We start from the raw sequence: 19,821 nt of genomic DNA, 5'->3' as shown, positions 1-19,821 counted from the left end.
TCATCATTATGGAGAGAAAACCTTCCTTTGCAGGATTGGGCCGTTCTCCTCCTCCGCCGGTGTGCGTGGCTTTGCCGGATATTTTCTTCCATAACTTGTGATGATGAGGCCTGGACGGCGAGAGAGTGACACGCGCCGTGATCCTGTGGTCTTGCCATTTCCCAACGCCTTTCTTTATGATGGTTAGGCTTTATTGGTGCATGGACGACACATGGCGAGATCTGAGAGCAATGCCGTATTTATGTCCCATCATAACACCCCCTTACTCCTTTGGTCCATTGAATGGGCCAAGGGAGTAACATTTTGGTCAAGCAACGTCACGGTGAGGGCATTTATGGGAGCTCCGGAGTACGAGGAGGCGTGCTGTTTTATCCGGCGGCCATGCCTGGGAAGTGGTAGCGTCATTATGTGGGTCGCCTTGTTTCGAGGCACAAGGTTTTCTTCTTTGAGCTTGAAAAAAGGAAGATTACCCCGGCGCTCTGTTGTGGTCTCTCTCCCCCTCTTTTTTTCTGAGGTAGGTGTTTCTCCGTGCCGTTTTCCAACAACATGTCTGGTTCCCCTTCGCGAGTTAGGGGCAAGGCCTGTCTTTCCCAGGAATCGTCGAGTGACCCCGAATTGTCTTCCGATCCGGAGGAGGACCTTGCAGTTTGTCGGAAGAGGGCTAGGAGGGACTCGGGCCCTTCCTCGGGCTTTCCCCCCCTTCGCCTTTCCTCCTTGCCTAGGGAGGACAAGTCGTCTCGGTTCCGTGTCGCCAAGGAGTGGTCTTTTTTCTCCCGAGCCTATCACCAGGGAATCGAACTGCGTGGCCGTGTTTCGAAGATGGGCAAGGAGATCGAGGACTTGAAGCGGGAGAACGAGGCTTTATAAAAAAAGGTTCACTCCCTCAATGAGCAGCTGCTGGAATATGAGGTGGACCCCCTGCTGGAGAGTTCCTGGGAAGAGGAGGGGAACCCTTCGGGAGAGGACTCTTCTTCCGATTAGTTTCTGGCCTTTCCTGTTTTTCTGTGTGTGTTTTTTTCTTCCCCTTTCCTATCGGGGATTTTGGGGCCTGCGTGCTCTGTGCTTTGTTTCTTATTCCCTCTCCTTTTTGTAGGCCTGTGGGCCAGGAGGATGTGAATGGACGATCTTCATGAGTTTGTGCCGTGTCTCTTTGTGTTGCTTTTTTCATCTGTTTGGTTGTTTTTCCATCGTGTTTGGCATAAATTATCTTTTTCACGAGGAATTTGTGGCATTTTGTTCGAACCTGTGCGGGATTCCGAGCCCTTTTCTAGCGCGTTTAGTTTCCTTCGCCTGTTGAGTTTGTGCGTCGTGGTCTCGTGCCGGGGCTCCAGGCCTGGGCGCGCGTTTTTCCTCTAGTGGGATTGAGGTCGGACCTCTCTGCTTGGTTTCCCACCTCCGGACCCTTCCCTTTCATTGGGTGGAGAGGAGTTGGGTGTGATTTGTGATGATGAGGCCTGGACGGGGAGGAAGTGACACGTGTCGAATTTGTACGGTCTTGCCATTTCCCATCACCTTTTTTTATGAAGGTTGTATGGGTGCATGGGCGACACGTGGCGAGAGCTGAGAGCAGCGCCGTTTTTATGTCTCATCATAACACTACCTTTGGTCCATTGAATGGTCCAAGGGAGCAGGCTTGTTTACCTGGTTAAGGAATATCGTGACGAAGGCATTTATGGCAGCTTTGGGGTACGAGAGGACGTGGTGTTTCGTCCGACGGTTCCTTCCCGAGGAATTGTGGTGCCATCACGCGGTGCTGGTTGGTCATCCAATAGGAAACGGACACGCATAGGGCAAGTTGCTTTGTTTTCCTACCCAAGGGTCTCCCATAGGGTTTATAAGGGGTGAGTTCTTCCGCTTTTTATGCAGATTACCTTTTCGTTCCTCTTTCCTTCTTCGCTTTCTTTTGGCCTTTCTTTGGGCTCGTCAGAGATGTCATCGTCTTTCCAGGGTCTCTCTATAAGTGGTGAGGGGAGAGTTGCTATCGAGGGGAGTCCTCCCATTAGCCCCGAGACAAACCCTGACGGGTTGGGGCCTCAGCAAACGATTCCTGAGAGGAACCCGCCTCAAGGGCTTTCCTCGCGCTCTCATCCTCCTCCCCTTTACGAGAGGGAGTCCCATGAAGCTTTTGTTCATCGCCACCGCTCGTTCTTCTCTCATGTCCATCGTAGGAAAATGGAGGCCTGTAGCCGGATGATCGACATGGATCGAGAGATAGCAGCCTTGCGCGCGGAGAATGATTTGTTGAGGAACCGGGTGAGGTGGTTAAATGATCAGACCCGATTTGCTGAGGATCCACGTTGGGGGAGCTCTTCGGAGGAGGAGCATAGTGATAAGGAGCTCTTTGACGCAGAAAATTCTTTCAGTGGCTAGTCGCTTTAAGCTGGAGCGAGTGGGTTGAGGGGGACTTTGGAGGGGCTCTTTCCCTTTTTTCTTCTTTTTATTTTTTTCTTTATTGGGGGCCTTGGGGGCCCGGGCCTGCGTGCCCTTTTTTTTTGTCTTCACCCTCCTCCCCCTCTTTTTTTTTGTAGGCCCGTGGGCCAGAAGGAAATAGTTATGAATGGCTCTCCTTTTTTAGTATTTACGACTTGTGCTTTATGCTTCCTTTCCCTTTGCATAGTAGCCGAAATATTTCGAGCGGAGCGGTAGAAGTAAGACGAGGCCTTTGCTATGTGACTCAAGCCCTCTTTGCTGTGCTTGGTATTTTTTCTTCTGGTGGTATTGTATGCCGGGCCCTTGTGATGGGTCTCGAGCCTTTTCCGACCGTACGTGGTATTTTCCATCTTGTGGAATTGTATGTCGGGCCCTTGTGATAGGTCCCGAGCCTTTCCCGACCGTACGTGGTATTTTCCATCTTGTGGACCCTTCCTTCCCCTTAGGTGGGGAGAATTTAGGGATGGCTTGCTGGGGAAGTCACCTAGCGGTAGGGGTAGCAACGTCTTTTCAGTCGGGGGCATGGCGCTTCGATTTTTGGCGGTTCCCTCGAATTTCCCAATCGGCGCCACGTGTGCGCGTCCCATCGAGTTAGAAGGAAAGGGAGATCAATCGACGCGTGTTGAAACCCTAGCTCTTGTTAAAGCCTTTTTGGGGATTTCATTCTTTGTCTTATTTCTTCGTCTTCCTCGGGTGAAGAGGGCTTTCTTCTGCAGCGATTTTTCTACGTGTTGCTCTTCACCAACTTCCTTCTGGTTTTTCCCCGTTTGTCTGCCCTGGTGAGTTCTGTGCTTTTTATTCCGTCCGACATTTGGTTATTTTACGATGTCTATCGCAACCGGTTCTCCGAGTCCGTCTTCCGAGTCAGTAGAAGTAGTGGAGAGGGCTCCGCCAAGGAAAAGGAGGCGGTTGGTAAAGGGCGGGGGCGGCGACTCTCGAGATGTACAGCTGCCCAGGGAGTCGGAGGATAGCTCCGGGGCTTCTGGATTGTCGTTGGGGGCCGCTCCCTTGGAATCTCCTGCTTGAGTCTCTTCCGCTCGTGAGGCGGAGATTAGGGACATTCGGTCTAGTGCCGTTATCCGTCCTGGTCGGGTGGCGTGTTATAGGAGTACTTTGGAAGAGGGGGCGGTGGAGAAGATTAGGAGGGAGTTTCACATTCCCGATGATTATGGGATAAGGGTTCCTTCCTCTGCGGAGGGGGTGTGTGAGGGTATCACGGAGGAAGAGGTAGCTTTCTATGTGGAGGCTTTTCGGGCGGGGATTAGGTTTCCGCTCTTGGGTATTATAGTAGAGGCCCTCGAGTTTTACCGGGTGGCCCCCTCCCAACTGTCGCCTAATAGTTGGCATACTCTCTTGGCTTTTGTGGCCAAGGCGGGTCTTCATAAGATTCAGCCTACCCTCCCTCTGCTCTGGGGTTGTGTTGCCCTTAGCCCGTTGGTGAAGGGGGAGGACAGCTGGTTGTATCTGACCCAGCGTCCTCAGGTGAAAATTGCGGCGAACTTGCCTTCTTCCATTAAGAAGTGGAAGGAGGAGTATGTGTTCATCATTCCTCCGTCGGACGCTGGTTGGGGCTTTCCTCGTTCTTGGAGGCGCTCCGTTGAGTGGCGAAGGAAGTCCCTCCCCGACGAGTCCGATTGTAGTAAGTTTGACTTGGGGAAGCTCGCCTCTAGGGAGGCTATTGATGTTTCCGAGTTTAGATGGGAGAGGGGACTGAGGAGGCTCGGTGTGCTGGGAGCTATGGAGAGGAGGGCCCGCTGTACGGGCGAGGAAACGGGGGAGAGTTCCGCCAGTTACCGCGGTGAGCCTTTTTCCCTGGGTTTGCCCATATGCGCCTTGAGCATATATATATATATATATATATATTTTGGAGCTTTGCTCTGAGTGGTTGTCGCTCTCCTGTTTTTGGCAGCAGGTATGTCTTCTTCCGGTGATGCTGGCAGGGGAAAGGGGGTCGCGGCGACGGCGAAGGGTCTGGTGAGCCGTAAGATTCCCTCCGGTTTCATGGCCGCGGCCAGGTTGGACCGGTCGCAAGCTAGGCTTCCCGTATCCGCGCCATCTAGCTCATCCGGTCGATTGGTCGGAGAAAAGGGTACGGCCAGGTCTCCTTACCGGGAGTTGGAGCCTTCCGCCAAGAGGGTTGCCCCTTTTGGCGTTAAACAGGGGAAAGCTAGCCATGCGGCGCGTCTTCCTGCCTTTACGGAGGACGTTCGGAGTCAGCTAGAAGGGTCGGTTATGACCAAGCTGCTTCTGGAGCGGATGGGGCTTTCTTCGCAGTGCTTTCAGACGCGAGGGGAGCTGTTTAAACCTGACTAGAAGATTGGTGTCGAGGATGGCGTCCTTGCGAATCCCCGGGTCGGGGTGGGCTAGGGGTGACAACCGCCCTTCCTGGCGATGAGGCTGAGTTAGAAGGGTTCGACCGCAGGGACCTGGGGGCTCGGTATTTCCAGTCGACATCTTACGTAAGTACCGGGTGGCCGACTTTCCTGCTTGTGCTTTTCCCTTTTTGTTGCCTTTGAGACCGCAAGTGGGAGTTTCCTAATGGTTTGCTTTTTGCAGTCTCAAAGTTATGCCAGGAAGATGGTGCAGTACCTGCTCGAGGATGAGTCTGAGATAGGTGCTTTCGAGGAGCGAGTCCGAAAGCTGAGCGAGGACTTGGAGAAGGCCCAAGCGGAAAAAGTGGCGCTTGATGATACTGTCGCTCAACTTCGGGTGGACCTCCGGCAGACAGTGGATGGGAGAAGCTGTGCGGAGGAAAGATTGGCGGTGGCTCGACAGAAGCACGCTGAGGAGCTGGCGAAGGCGCGGGAGGAATGGCAGGATTCTGATGAGTTTCTCAAGGCCGCAGCTTCGTTCAGCGTGGATATTGAGATAGATGCTTTTGTTGAGTGTCGGCGGCGCGTTCGCGAGGTTGATCCTTCCTTCCCTCTTGAGAAGTTGGTGCACGAGGCTGAGGAAATCGTTCCGGAGGATCTTTTGCCGGCACCAGTGGGTACACCGACACCGGTCGGGGATCCGGAGGTTGCCTTGGAAGTTCCTGTAGTTACTGAGACCTCTGCGGGGGCTCAGTGAGGCTCGGAGGCCTTGGGGATTTGTTTCTTTTTCATGGTATTATTGACATGCTTGGTCTGTAATAACATTTGAACTATACATACTTTTTCTCTTCTTTTTTATATAATGCGTCGTGGGCCCCTTGAGCTTTTTGGTATTTCTCTTCGAGCTATTAAGTTGTAATCTTGGTTGGCGAGAGTACTTCTTGTGCACCCTTGTAGGGCGTCTTGTTCGTGGAAGGACCATCTTCCCCTCAAGTGATCAGCTCGGAGTTAATGGGTCCTGCCTGCCCTTAAAGGGGAGGTCTTTTTTTTCATGGGGAGCGTTTTAGGGTATTTTCGGGGGGATCGGCCCCGATGTTACCTCTGTCTCACTCCCTGTCTTTTCCCGGCCCTTTATTCATCATGGGCCGAAAAGTAGAGATGCGCATGGCTCAGGTAGAAACGCTATTCCATTGATTTGTAAACGGGAAAACACGGCTTTGCTTCTAGAAACCACAAAAAGGAAACAAACAAAACATCCGTCATATCTTAAAAGAAAAACACGGACCTTACCCTACCTCCTTACTGGTAAAATTCTCAGAGGTTATCCATGCTCCAACTTCGAGGGACTGGGGTCCCGTCGAGGTGCTCTAGCTGGTAGGCTCCGGGGTGGAGTGCTCGAACGACCCTATAGGGTCCTTCCCATTTTGGCGCGAGTTTCCCGGTGTTGCGGGGGTCGGATACCTCCGCCCGTCGTAATACCAGGTTTCCGGGCTTTACTGTGCGCTTTTTTACTCGGGCGTTGTAGTATCGTGCCACCCTTTGCTGGTAGGAGGCGGTTCGGAGGAGGGCTTGCTCTCTTTTTTCAAGCACGAGATCGAGAGTGTTCCGGAGGAGCTCGGAATTTCCTTGTTCGTCGTAGTTTTCCGTGCGGAAGTTGGAGAGGCCGATTTCTAACAGAATAACCTCTTCGGCCCCGAAGGTTAGACTAAAAGGGGATTCCCCCATTGCGGTCCGTGGTGTCGTTCGGTAGGCCCAGAGGATGCTAGGGAGTGCCTCTACCCAGTTCTTTCCAGCTTCTCCTAGTCGCTTCTTGAGGCTCTGGAGCAAGATCCTGTTAGTTACCTCCACCTGCCCGTTGGCCTACGGGTGTGCTACGGAGGCGAAACGGTGTTCGATGCTTAGGTTATCGCAGAATCTGCTGAATTCAGCACTTGCGAACTGGGGTTCGTTGTCCGTTACAAGTATCCTTGGAATGCCGAAGCGGCAAACCACGTCATGATAGAAAAACTTCTCCGTTGCTTTTGAATTGGGCTTTGCCGCGGCTTTAACTTCGACCCACTTGGTGAAGTAGTCGATGGCGACGTACAACATTGTGTGCCCCCCGGGGGCTTTTGGGAATGGCCCGAGCAGGTCCATGCCCCACATGACGAAAGGCAGGGGCCCTGCCATCGCTGTGTATGGTGTGGCCGGTTGATGGGGGTGGTTGCGTACCTCTGGCACGGGCTGCATTTCTTGACGAACTCCTTGGCGTCTCTGAGGATCGTAGGCCAAAAGTAGCCGTGCCTTACGATTTTCTGAGCTAGGATCCTGCTGCCTCCGTGGTCTCCGCAAATTCCTTCGTGTACTTCCCGTAGTGCGTACTCCGATTCGGAGGGTACCAGGCATCGGAGGTACAGCCAGGTGTATGACCGTTTGTACAGCATGGGTCCGTTGACCATGTAGTGGGCAGCTCTTGCGGTTAGGCGTCGGGCTTCCAGCTTGTCTTCGGGTAGTATCCCGTCTTTCAGGTATCGCATGATGGGATCCATCCAGTTTGGTCCTGGTGGAATTTCCAAGACTTGTACCTCATCGATGCTGGGGTGGGACAATATCTCCGTGAGCACGGTGCCGAAGTCATGGGTTTCTTCGAAGGCAATTTTGACAATGCATCTGCTCGGTTGTTCATGTCTCGCGGTACCTGGAGGATCTCAACTTCCCCCATTCTCTGCAGCTTTTCTTTTACCTTCTGGAGGTATCTCTTCATTCTGAGGCTTTTGGCCTCGTATGTCCCGTTTACTTGATTGACGACGAGCTGGGAATCACTATAGACTTTTAACTTTCCTGCACCGAGCTCCGTGGCTAAGCTTAGCCCTGCTAGTAAGGCCTCGTATTCAGCCTTGTTGTTGGAGGCTTTGAAATCTAGCCGGAGGGCGTACTCTAGTGTGAATCCTTCGGGGCCATGGAGGACCACTCCCGCCCTGTGCCCCGTTTTATCTGCTGAGCCATCAACGTGCAGGGTTCAGTGAATCTCGCTGCTCTGTTCTGCCAAGCCTGGCCTCATGTCTTCGCGAGCCGTCCGTTCAGTGGGGCCCCTGTCATTATCCATTATTACTGGTTCCGTGGCAGGGGCTGTAGATTCCACTATAAAGTCGGCGAGGGCCTGGGATTTAATGGCCGGCCTCGGTCGGACCTGTATGTCGAACTCTCCCAACTCGATGGCCCAGCTTACCATCCTGCCCGAGGTCTCCGGGTTTTGGAGAATTCTCCTCAGGGGCTGGTCAGTCAGAAGCACTATGGGGTGGGCCTGGAAGTAGGGGCGGAGTTTCCGGGCGGCGCTGACGACTGCGAGGACGAATTTCTCTATGTTTAAATACCGGACCTCCGCACCGTAGAGAGTCTTGCTCACATAGTACACCTGGTATTCCTTCTTGTCGCTTTGTTTGGCCAATACCGCACTTACTGTCGTAGGGCTGATGGCCAGATACAAAAATAGTTCCTCCCCCGGCTCAGGTTTGGAGAGTACGGGCGGTGTCTGAAGGTACTGTGTCAAGGCGTCGAAGGCTTCTTGGCAGGCCGGGGTCCATTCGAATTTTCGTATGTTTTTTAGCTGTTTGAAGAAGGGCTGACATTTCTCCGCCGACTTGGCCATGAAACGGCCGAGGGCGGTGATTCGTCCTACGAGCCTCTGCACCTCTACCGCTGTTGTCGGGGGCTCCATGTCCAGGATGGCCTGGATTTTTTCGGGGTTGGCCTCGATGCCTCTCTGGCTGACCATGAACCCTAAGAACTTCCCGGAAGTCACTCCAAAGGCACATTTTGCGGGGTTCAGCTTCATCCGGGCCCGTCGCAGGGTGTCAAAGGTTTCTTGAAGGTCAGAGATGTGTTTGGAGGCTTCCAGGCTTTTTACCAGCATGTTGTCAACATACACCTCCACATTCCTTCCAATTCGTGCCCGGAATAGCTTGTTTACGAGCCGCTGGTAGGTGGCGCCCGCATTTTTTAACCCGAAGGGCATGACGGTGTAACAGTAGACGCCCTGATCGATAATGAACGTTGTTTTCGGGATGTCTGGTTCGTGCATTTTCACTTTATTGTAACCCGAGAAGGCATCCAAGAAGGTGAGGAGCTCGTACCCGGATGTGGCGTCGATGAGCTGGTCTATGCGCGGGAGGGGGTAGGGGTCCTTTGGGCAAGCCCGGTTTAGGTCTGTGAAGTCTATACAGGCCGGCCAGCCCCCACTGGCTTTTTTTACCATGACCACATTTGACAGCCACTCGGGGTACCCGATCTCTCTGATAAATCCGGCTTGTAGCAGTTTCTCCACTTCAGCTTTTATGTGAGTTTGTCGTTCTACTGCGAAGTTCCTCTTTTTCTGTCGGACGGGTTTGAGAGTTGGATTCACGTTTAGCCTGTGAACGGCCAATTCTTTGGGTATCCCGGGCATGTCCTTAGCGGACCATGCGAAAACGTCTTTGTTGGTTCTGAGGAAGTCTATCATTTGGTCTCGCAAGGTGCCTTTCAGCAGGGAACTGATCCGGACTTGTCTCTCCGGCTGGTCTTGGGCTATGGGGATGGAGTCTAGCTCCTCGGCGGGCTCTCCTCTGATCGTGCGGGCCCGCTGCCGGGGGTCTTCACTACCGATCGTGAAGTTTTCGGCCGGGGCGTTGGTTCCTCTTAGGCTTGCCGCGTAGCATTGGCGGGCTATCATCTGCTGCCCCCGAACTTCCCCTACTCCGGTTTGAGTGGGGAATTTCATCTTGAGGTGGGGGTGGAGACTACCGCTCCCAAGTCTCTCAGAGCGGGGCGCCCTATGATGGCGCTGTAGGTGAAAGGTATGTCTACAACCATGAAGGTGGTCAAGATGGTCTTTTGGAGGGGGTACGTCCCAATGGTCACAGGTAAGTCGATTTTGCCATTGACCCGTACCGACGCCCCGGAGAACCCGTAGATGGAATACTCTGCGGGTCCCAGCCTCTATTTGCCAAGTTTCATTTCTTCGAAGGTTCCGAGGTGTAACACATTGACGGAGCTTCCCGTGTCAACCAGAATCTTTCCTATGTCGAAGTTGGCGACGACTAGCCTGACGACCAGTGCATCGTCGTGCGGGACTTGTAGTCCGTCGAGGTCTTCGTGGGAGAAAGTGATGACCTGATCTTCATGGGGCGGATCCGTCCGGGGCTTTTTGGAAGGCATTTCCATGGAAAACACCCGCTCTGCATACGCTCGCCGACCAACTGTTGTCGGCCCTCCCGTCGCCGGCCCGCCCGTAATGATATTGATTTTTCATATAATGGTAGGCGGCTGTTCAGGGGGCTCTTCTTTCTTGGGGCGCTGGTGGCGGCATGTGTCGTGTCTGCTGCGGGATCGACGTCTGCTTCGGGAGCGATGCCTGCTCGGGGATCGGTGTCGGCTTGTGGATCGGCGGCGGCTGCTAGATCGGCGCCTACTGTGTGACTGACGCCTGTGTCTGGGTTCGTCGGGCGGGTGTTGGGCCTCGCGTGAGTTTTCGCCAGGGCTCCTGAGATATTGATTTAGGTGCCCTTCCTCGGCCAGCTTTTCTAGCTGGAGGCGGAGGTGGAAACAATGGTCAGTTTCGTGGCCGTGGTCCCCGTGGAATTCGCAGAACTTTCTTGCGGACCGCTTCTTTGGGTCCATGGCCATTCTCTTGGGGGTGAGGAGACCCTGGTCTCTGATGGCTAGCAGGACATGGGAGAGGGGAACCTTCAGTGGGGCGCTTCCCAGTCTTTCGAAGACGGGGACGGGGTTCCGGCTCACCAGTTTTTCCTCGGCCCGTGGCCTCATGGCCCTTCGGCCGTCGTTGCTTTTTCTTTCATCGGGCCGGCCTGGCCCTGCTCTCGGGCGCAGGCTTCTTCTGCTCATACGAACTTGTCAGCCTTGGATTCAAGTTCCTGCAGGTCCCGTGGTGGCTTGAGGGTAAGATACAGCTTAAGATTCGGGTCGGTGGTGGCATGCTTCAGTGTTGTGACCGCTATTTGGACGTCCATGTTAGAAAGCTGGGCCAATTCGGCGTTGAATTCTAACATGAAGTCTCTTAGGGTCTCGTTTCTTCCTTGTCGGAGGGCTAAGAGGGCGTCCGCTGGATTGTGGCGGAGGCGGTTGTTGGTGAACCTTGCGCTGAACTTCCTTCCGAATTCGTGGAAGGATGCGATGGAGTCGGGCTCCAATCTCATGTACCAGTCGTTAGCGGTCTTTCTTAACAAGGAGGCAAAGGCTCTGTACATAAATCCGTCTGACGTACCCCGGAGCGTCATTACCCTTTTGAAAGTTTGGAGGAACTCGAGGGTGTATGTGCTTCCATCGTACAGACCGAAACGGGAGAGGTCTATTCCCACTTCTACTGGAGTTTTTAAGACCTCCGAGGTGAACGGGGATGTCGTTTCCCTCTCCCATTCGTCGAGGATGCCATGGGCGTAGGGCTTTTTCATTTCCAGTTTTACTTCTCGGACTTGCCTTTACAGGTCGGCTATGGGATCCATACTGGGGGGTTACGCTGAGGTTGCTACCTCCTCCGCCCGAGCTGGGGGCAGTTCCTGGAAACGAGCAACCCGGGTAGGGGGAGCGCGGCTTAGCGTAGCTTGCTTCACGTCGTCTCGCTGGTGTCCCTTAGCTATGGGGGGCAAAGGGCTATTTGCCGATGGAGACGGAGTCCGGTGGGCCGGTGCTCGCCTTCGTCGGGGATGACGCTCCCCCGGCTGTTCCTCGTCACCTTCATCATAGGCTTCCGTCTGGTCCTACGTTGTCAGGGGCCTCCCCGGGGCCAGGGGTTCCGGCGGAGGCAAGCATTAGAGTAGTTCTCGGCGGAGTTCGTTGAACATTTCCATGGTGGGGACCATCTGCGGTGTGCTGGAGGAGGGCTGGTGTCGGCCCGAGAGCAGTGAGTTAGGCTCCCGGGAGCTTGAGGTGTGGGTTTGTGCGCGTTGAGCCTGGCTCCTGGTCATTACCCCTATTTCTTGCTGTTGGGTGGTTTCTCATCGCCATAAGGCGTTCAGTACTCGACGAGTCCCACGGATGGCGCCAATACGATGGCGTCTGAATCCGGGTCTGCGATCGCGCGGTCGGTAGAGGGCCTCCGCGGGGTCTGCAATCACAAACAAAGGGGGTCAGGGGGTCAGGGGGTCCGGGGTGGGTCCCGGACGACCACTTCGACACCCAAGTCAGATCCTTCGACCAATCAATATAAAGAACAGTGAGAAGAGGAGGGGGTTTGATCAAGGTTACCAGGACCAAGGCGCGAGTTCTTTTCTGGGTGCGCGGATGAGTGGGTCGGAGGGGACTAGCAGGGGGAGTAGGATTAAGTTCCTAGTCTCCTCTGTTGTTGCCTCGCCTCTTTTTCCGGTTGTTATGTGGGAGCTTAGAGAAAAGGATGTCTTTCAAAAACGTCGCCCCTCTCTTCTTCCCTTCCCTCCCTTTTAAAGGGAGGCGCGCGAACCTTTTCATCATTATGGAGAGAAAACCTTCCTTTGCAGGATTGAGCCGTTCTCCTGCTCCGCCGGCGCGCGTGGCTTTGCCGGATATTTCCTTCCATAACTTGTGATGATGAGGTCTGGACGGCGAGAGAGTGACACGCGTCGTGATCGTGTGGTCTTGCCATTTCCCAACGCCTTTCTTTATGATGGTTAGGCTTTATTGGTGCATGGATGACACATGGTGAGATCTGAGAGCAATGCCGTATTTATGTCCCATCAAGAATGATGATGATTATGGTTGCTCATGGGGGTGGCGGCTGCAATGGATTCGAGAGGGTTTTGAAGTCGATGATGGTGCCAAGGTTTTTAAATTGCCGGAATCCGTAGAATTGCCGGAGATGGAGGTCAACTTAGGGGTCTGTTGGAGGTGAATTGGGGATGGGATCAAGTAATAGTGGCTGATGGAAATGGGTTTCTTGGTTGAAAAGCAGGATAATGGTTAGGGTTCTCGGGCTTAAGGTAATGGGATTTGAGAACATGGGGTAAAGAAGAAGATGAAGAGACTAGATTTCAGAGAAGGGTTTTGGGTTCATGGCTCTTTGAGATGGAGATGATGTTAATGTAGATAGTAGAGGAGGTGGGGTTTCAATGGCTGTAAATGGGTGGATATCCAAAATGGGTTTGATGTAGATGGTGGCTGGCTTGGGCGGAAATGGTGGTCGATGGAGGTGATTCTTGATGGGAGTGGAGGTGGTGGTCGGTCGGAGATGGCTGGAGATAGGGATGGTGGCTGAGAAGGAGAAGAGGGTTTGGATATGGTGGAAAATGGTTTTGAAGAAAAGGGGTTGATAGTGGCTGTGGAAGAGGTGGAAAATAACCGGAGCTTGGCCGGATTCCGACCGGAATCTCGTCGGAGAAGACAAAGATGGGTTAGGGTTTGGTGATTCTCACCTCTGCTCTCTTATTCTCTCTGTTTATAGGTGGAAATGGGGGTAGCTGTGGTGGGAAGAAGAATGGGTTTTGGGTAAGGGTTTGAAGTGGGTTTGGGTCGGATTCAAGGTGGGAGTGGAGGTGGCGGTCGGTCGGAAATGGCTGGCCGGAGATGGAAGGTTTTCTCCTCTCTCTCTCTGCTCCTCTCTTGCCACGAGAATGAAGACCCCCGTCTTCCCTTTGTTTTCTGTTTTACTCCCTTTGCCCTAGCCCGATGGCTTATTTAAAGGGAAATGATGAATTCGCCCCCACTCTTCTTTACTTGGATAGCCCCTCCTAATGCATTTATGGTTATTCATTGGTGAACAGGGGGGTGGTCCGAGTAGAAAACAAGGTAAAAATAAAGAAAATGACTCTCTTCTCCCTACTCAATCCTAGCCTTTTGATTTGATCCAATGGTTCTTAGAGATTGCTTACAACAAAAGTAATACCAGAATTACCAAATTACCCTTGTAACAAAGGGCAAATCCCCTCTTTTTGAGTATTGCCTCTTATAGAAAAAGGAGGGTGATATCTGCACAACCCAACCTTGGTAATTCACATCCTAACACAACCCAGCTTTGGATACTCGCACTATCTCTTCTTGTCTTATTTTACATTTTTCGCCCGACTGCCATGAAATTTTGCAGGGCTATCCCTGAGAACACTAACAATCTTCTGGGGAATTTTGTACCCACGAATGCGCGCGATAAAATGCCCAAAAATCCTAGCCCTCTTCTCATTTTGGGTCCATTCTTCAAGAATTTCTTCAACTCCAAGACTTCGACTCTATTTTAGGGACTTTAGGGCCTGGTCAAAATGGGGTGTCTACAGCAGCTTATTCTCCATGAAGACAGATGTGGAACTCTATATACTAGACTGTAATTCCCTGCATAGAGCTATCTCTGTCTCTCTCATTTTTCTTCTTGCTCTATGTCTTTGTCGCCCTTGTGGGCCCCCATGTAATTTCTTTATTTCTATCTAATATAGCCTAACCTCTTCTTACCCATAAAAAAAAAGACTATTAATTTCTATATCTAAATCGTGAAATGACTATTAATTTCTATACATCAGCTAATGAGAGCTTGATGTTTGTCACTTATTAGGTGATTGACAAATATCCTTACCTAATATTGAGAAGATAGTTGTCTTAAATGGGTATGTGATTGGGGAAACAATAAGCCTTGATCACGACCCTTGATATGAAAACAAAATGTCTAGAAGATAGGTCATGGATGAGAGAAAAAGAAGGTTTCTCTACATGTATTGTTGTGTATAAGCAAGTAGCCAGCAATAGAAGTGCACATCCAATAAGAGAAAAATCAGCTCCTAGCATAAAACTGAAAATTAACACCCCAATGAGAAACATTGAGTTTTAATTGGAAAACTTGCACCCTATCGCCCGTCTTTTTCTTCTTCTTTTTGTTCATCGAATTTTGACATCCATCTATCTTCAACAACCACAAGTTTAGCCCGTTGGAGGAGGGGTCCTATCATAAATGGATGATCCTTAAACTTTTATCAAATTATTCTCTCCATTTTGACCATCTCTAATTTTACTTCATAAAAATTTAGTCACAAAAGCACACATTCTTTCCATGTATCATGTTCATGCATAGCGCATGGGTGTTTTCTTGCCTTCTACAAGGTTATGAAAACATGGGATTTATGTTCTGGTTTTAGACAAGCTATGGAACTTGCATTTTCTGCTTTGCCATTGGAGAGTATTAAAGATCTAATATTATCCATTCTGAGAAATATCTCATTTCTGTTCGTTTCTATATGTAACCACGAGACTATGGATATCTGTGTAGGAACAGTCCATATGTCCTCATCGTGAAAACAACTAAGATCAGCAATTCTCAAGTTCCTAAAAGCTATGCTTCAGACATCTTAATGTGCCATTTTAACTCAAGGTAACCGGTATCCAATGATAGTGTGGCTAAAGAGGCTTCCCATGAGAATGAAACACAGCTTGGGTGTGTATGTTTCTCAAACTCTTTATATGCATTTTACTCAACCGTGCTACTGCTAATTTCTCTTTACTTTCTTTGATCTGACAGGATGCGTGATCAATTTCTTGCAATTTCAAGCTGTGTGAGTCTCAATGTTGGTGCTTGGATTTTTTGAAGCGTTGGACCCTCGAATTTCAACATGTTCATGGATACTTACATGTATAGGAGTTTTTATACAGCACCGTGCACGCGCACGCATAAAAAAAATACAGGGCTGCCCACAAAACTGATCTGAATTATTAATTTGTTGGGCCCCGACATATATAGGCCGTGCCTTGAAAATCATCTTTGTAGGATGATCCTAACCCTCCGATTTGTGCAGGCTTTAAATGGATGATACGGTGTAAAAACCTCCACAGATCAGAGGGCAAGAACCATCCTATGGAGAAGATTCTTGGGTTACAGCCAATCTAATGTTGGCCCCCAACTAAATAATGGTCTAGATCACCCAAATATGTGGGCCCCAATGTATTACAAAACATGGGACCTTGTAGTCATATAGGTTTAAAATACGTGCTCTCTATCTTCTTTCTATGCAATCATCTTATTAAGTATAGTAACCAAGGTTTTAAATGTCAACCGAAATCCGAAATCCGAAATTTTGGACCAAAATTTCGGGTTTAGGTCGATAACGAAACCGAAATCAACTAAACCCAAACTGTAGTTTATTTTGGCCAAAATTTCAAAATTTTGGTCAAATTTCATTTATCCAGAAATTTCGTACGAAATTTTAGGGATTTCACCTAAAAATCTGAATTTTTATAATTATTTAATATTATCTCAAAATTACCGAAATTCTCGAAATAAAGTATGAGAAAAAATAGTTGTGGAATAGATTTCGTCGGATTTTGGCCGAAATTTAGGTTTCAGTGAGGACCGAAGCCCATTACGAAACCAAAATTTGAAACCTTGATAGTGACTATCAATCAATAATCAATAGATCCAAGGCAACTTCTTATTCAAATAAAGTAGAGATACCAAGACCCCTAACAAGCCAATCAGATTGTTATTTTAGTTAACTATGCATGAGAAGGTAGTTTAAAGGCATGGTCCAGTTCAATCACTTAAAACGAATTCTTATGAAAACATTATGATTAAAAAAAAAACAGAACTGTTTCATAAAAGTTTGTTAGATTTTGATTTTTAAAATCTTACTTCTTGGGTCAAAATGGTGTTTTGAAAAAGTTTTCTAAAGATGTTTTCGAAAAGAAAGACTTTTCTTTGGAAAAAGTTACATTTTGGAAGAGAGAGAAGAGTGGAAGAGTAGTGCGAAAAGATAGTCGCTTTGACAAAAAGATGGAGATGGCTTTAAATAGCTTTACCCACTTATCTTTAATGTTTGTTGCACAATGGGTCTTAGCCATAGGTGGAACCGAACGCACAGTCCCGCGTGCGGCGTGGGCAATGGGATATAGATAGGGCGCATAGTGGCGTGCTTTATTGGCGCACTTTGCACTTCGCGCGTTGGATCGAGATCGGTCTAATCCGATGGTGATCCCGAGCGGGTGCGACCCGGACCGTAGGATCACACTCAGATGGTTCCAATGGCTAGTACTGGATCAAGATAGATCTAGTGCTCGAGATCGGTCTAATCTGATGGTGATCTCGAGCGGGTGCGACCCGGACCGTAGGATCACGCTCGGATGGTTCCAACGGCTAATACTGGATCAAGATAGATCTAGTGAGTAGGATCGTGGCTAGTGGATGGTATCCGATCGGGTTCCACACTACTGGTGAGGGCGAATATCGTCTTAAGGAAAGCGTTTACGCGCCTTGAAGCATCTTCTTATCATCTTATCTTCTTCTCAACCACTACACCAATTTTCTCCAACAACCTTAAGACGATATTTTGATGGAGATCTTCATGGCGCAATCAATGAAGCAGATGGCATAAGACTTAAGTTAAACTGGAACGTTTCAACAAGGGGAACTTCAAGAGATGGCAAAAAAAAAGTCCATTTCATTCTCACCACACTCAAAATGTTTCATTCTCACCACTCTCAAAATGGTATATATACTGACTACACCCAAACCGGCAGAAGTTAAAAATGAGACGATTGCCCAAGCCGTAGAAGGAGGAAATGCGATCAAGACGATTATCTGTGCAAAGGACACATCCTCAATGCCATGACCAATGAACTATTCGACATTTATCAATGAACGGAATCGGCGGGTGCACTTTGGAGGGCTTTGGAGGCGAAGTACCTATCGGAAAATGCCGGCGCCCAAAAGTTTGTAGTAAGTCTTTTTTTGAACTACAAAATGACTGATGATAAGTTGGTAGTGGATCAAATCCATGAGATCCAACATATCATGAGTCAAGTTCATCAACAAGGGGTGAATCTTGATGATACCATCATCATACCCTCTATCATTGACAAATTACCACCATCTTGGAAAGACTTTAGAAAAAGTCTTAAACATAAAAAAGAGGAAGTGACTCTCGAAGATTTGATTCAAACCCTCCAAGTTGAGGAAGAATCAAGGCTTCGATACAGCAAAGATGATATTGTTAATATGTCCTCTAAAGTCCATATGATGAAAGTTGCCAATGTAACAGATTCAAACCACCCTACGAAACTTTGGAAAGGTAATCGGAAGAGGAAAATGCATCAACGCAAGGGTTCTGAAAAGAACAAGAAGCGCAAAGGCACTTGTTTCCAGTGTGGCAAAATGGGCCACTACAAAAGGGAGTGTCGATATAAAAAGTTGAACACTCGAGGAAACAAAGATGGAAACAAGAAAATGTTTGTTGCCATGATATCCGAGGTTAATTTCCTCGAAGGTGAAGATGCATAGTAGATTGACTCGGGCGCTACAAGACATGTTTGAAAGGACAAAAGCGCATTCTCGACTTATGTACCGTTAGAAGATGTGAGTGTTCTCTACATAGGAAACTCTTCAACAACATAAGTCAAAGGAAAAGGGAAAGTGAAACTTGAATGCACTTTTGAAAAGATCCTCACTCTTACCGATGTATACCATGTACTGAAAGTTGGAAGAAACCTTGTATCCGGTAGCCCTCTTAATTAAAATAGCTTTAAACTTGTATTTGAGTCCAACAAGTTTGTACTTTCCAAGGGTGGAACATTTGTAGGAAAGGAATATACGTATGAGGGTATGTTTAAGATGAATATCAATAAAGTTAATGTTTCTATTTACATGGTTGACTCTCTTTCTTTATGGCATGATAGATTACGACATGTTAACTTTAGGAAAATGCAAGATATGGTAAAGTTAGAACTAATACCTAAGTGTGATGAAAATCTGGTAGATAAATGTAAGATATGCATGCAAACCAAGATAGTGACTAAACCCTTTCCTAGTGTAGAAAGATCTACCACTTTACTACAGTTGATACATAGTGATGTATGTGATTTACATCGCACTCCAACAAGAGGAGGCAAAAAGTATTTTGTGACTTTTATTGATGATTTCTCAAAATACTGCTATGTATACTTATTAGGCTAATAAGACAGAAGTAAAAAACCAATGTGAAACTAAAATAAGGTCTATCAGATCTGATAGAGGAGGGGAATACCAATTCCCTGAATTTTGTGAAAATGAGGGAATAATACATGAGTTTTCTGCCCCCTATACACCACAATAGAATGGTGTTGCGGAAAGAAAGAATATGACTATAATGGAAATGGTTAATTCCTTGCTAGTCAATTCTGGCTTAAATAAGGGATTTTGGGATAAAGCCTTACTAATAGCTTGTCACATCCTAAATAGAATTCCTAATAAGAAAACCCATGTAACCCATATGAACTTTGGAAAAAGAGAGAACCCAACTGAAATTATCTTAAAGGTTAGGGTTGTAGAGCCATAGTTCAAGTACCCAAACCCAAGAAAAGCAAGTTAGGTGAAAGAGGCATCGAATGCATCTTCCTTAAATATGCAAATTATAGTAAAGCTTATTAGTTCTTAGTTATAGAACCAAACGACTTAGTAGATATGAATACCATTATTAAATCTAGGGATGTCACCTTCTTTGAAAACCAGTTCTCATCCATTCCTAGATTAATGGATTCAAACCCACCTATAGAGTCTTCATTACAGCCTCAAGAAGAAACAAATGAGGTGCCTAATGAAATCAGAAGAAGTAAAAGAGATAGAAGAGACAAAACATATGGTCATGACTTTGTTGTCTATCTTGTAGAATGATCAAGAAATAAGGTCTTCACTTCTACTATGATAGATCTAAAAGTAGAACCTGATCCAAAAACCTATGATAAAGCCATTAAATCTCAAGATGCAGCATTTTGGAAGGAGGCTATAAATGATGAAATGGATTCCATCATAGGTAGTAAAACTTGGAAATTAGTAGACTTACCACATGGATCTAAACCCATAGGTTGTAAGTGGATATTTAAGAAAATATGAAAGTAGATGGAACCATAGAAAAGTTTAAGGCAATGTTGGTTGCCAAATGCTTTACACAAAATGCCAGCATAGATTACTTTGATTCATATGCCCCTGTTGCAAGGATCTCAACCATTAGAGTCCTAATTGTTCTTGCATCCATATACAATCTTCACATTCACCAAATAGATGTTAAAACAACATTCTTGAATGGTGAACTTGATGAAGAAGTGTATATGGATCAACCTGAAGGTTTTATTATACCTGGTTAAGAGCGTAAAGTATGTAAGTTAGTTAAGTCTTTATATGGGCTTAAACAAGCCC

This window comes from Tasmannia lanceolata, unplaced genomic scaffold, assembly GCF_043159265.1.
Source record: "Tasmannia lanceolata isolate RefF3 unplaced genomic scaffold, GAP_Taslan_0.1 ptg000037l, whole genome shotgun sequence".
Taxonomy (NCBI): Eukaryota; Viridiplantae; Streptophyta; class Magnoliopsida; order Canellales; family Winteraceae; genus Tasmannia; species Tasmannia lanceolata.
This window is presented reverse-complemented; position numbering follows the sequence as displayed.